The sequence below is a fragment of the Rhinolophus sinicus genome, chromosome 14 (assembly GCF_057876585.1).
Source record: "Rhinolophus sinicus isolate RSI-liver-muscle chromosome 14, RSI-T2T, whole genome shotgun sequence".
Classification (NCBI taxonomy): Eukaryota; Metazoa; Chordata; class Mammalia; order Chiroptera; family Rhinolophidae; genus Rhinolophus; species Rhinolophus sinicus.
The window spans coordinates 144,252,006-144,253,725 of record NC_142514.1 but is presented as its reverse complement, the minus strand read 5'-3'; positions in this window follow the sequence as shown (position 1 = coordinate 144,253,725).

The following is a 1,720-nucleotide window of genomic DNA, read 5'->3' as shown; positions in this document are numbered from 1 at the left end:
TAGCTCCTGCCAGGTACTCCCTGCCTGCTTACTGACCTGGGCCTGTATTAGAGCCCCTCCCAAGCAGCCCCAGAACAAAATTACCTAGCGGTCTACTTTAGACCACAGCAGAGCACCACCCAATTAGCCCCACAAGCAGCACCCCCAAAGGGCAGCCTCAACAGGCACCAGATCCCACTGGGGTTAATCCTGCTCCATGGGATAAGCCACAGCAGTCCATAAGCCAATGATATGGCCAAACCCCACAGCCAATCAGCCCCAGGGTCAATCCCACCCACAGATGTGTCAATTGCAATCAAGGCTCAACCTACAACAGGAGGTCGCACACAACCCACACAAAAGACACTCTGGAGTACCTGGCATGCATTATCTGGAGGACTGAACCACTGGGACCCACAGGTCACCTATTACATAAGGACACCCAGCCAAGACTGGGACATGTAGCAGATCTACCTAATACATAGAAATAAACACAGAAAGGCAGCCAAAATAAGAAAACATAGAAATATGCCCCCAATGAAAAAACAATAGAAAACTCCAGAAAAAAAAAAAATGGAGGCAAGTAACATACCAGATATAGAGTTCAAAACAATGGTTATATGGATGCTCAATAAACTTAGTGAGAATTTCAACAAAGAGATATTAAGCATAAAAATGGACATAGAAAACATAAAAAAAGAACCAGTCAGAAATGAAGAATGCAACAACTGAAGTGAATAAGGTACTAGAAGGAATAACCAGCCTACTAGATGAAGCACAGGATCGAGTCAGTGATTTGGAGACAAGGTAGCAGAAAACACTCAGTTGGAACAGCAAAAAGAAAATTAGAACAAAAAATAATAAGACTTGTTTCAGAGACCTCTAGTACAACATTAAGAATAAAAACATTCACATCATAGCGGTATGAGAAGGAGAAGAAAAAAAGTAAAGGACTGAGAAACTGTTGGAAGAAATAATGACAGAAAACTTTCCTAACCTGGTGAAGGAAATAGACATAGGAGTCAGGAAACACAAAGTCCTAAAAAAGATGAACTCAAACAGGCCCACACCAAGACACATCATAATTAAAATGGCAAGGGTTAAAGACAAAGAGAGAACCCTGAAAGCAGCAAGAGAAAAGCAACTAGTAACTTACAAGGGAGCTCCCATAAGATTGTCAGCTGATTTCTCAACAGGAACTTTGCAGGCAAGAAGGGATGGGCACGAAATATTCAAAGTGATGAAAAACAGGGACTACAACCAAGACTACTCTACCCAGCAAGCTATCATTTAAAATCAAAGAAGAGGTAGGACAACCAAGAGGGCACACTAGGTGATGGCTGTGTTTACCTTCTTTCACAACTACATCAAAATTACAACTAATCTACAAAACAACCACTATTGAGAATCACCTAAAATCAAGCTGAACTGAAGCCTTTCAACTAAGGACTTGCAGAAGAAGCCACCTCCAGACTGGTAGCAAGGTTAGAGACGCAGAACGGGATGGTCCCACATCCACCTGTGACGATTAAAGATCGGGAGTGCTATTTTGGTGGTGGGGCTTCCCCCCATTCCCTAAATGAGTGAGAGATATCAGCCCCACCCCAGCACAGGGTTCCAGTGCCGGGGAAAGAAGGTCCCATAATTTTTGGTTGTGAAAAACAGAAAAACAGCAGTGATTGTGACTGAGTGAGACTGAGTGCAGCTACACTCACAGGTTCTCCTTTTAAAGGGACTGCAC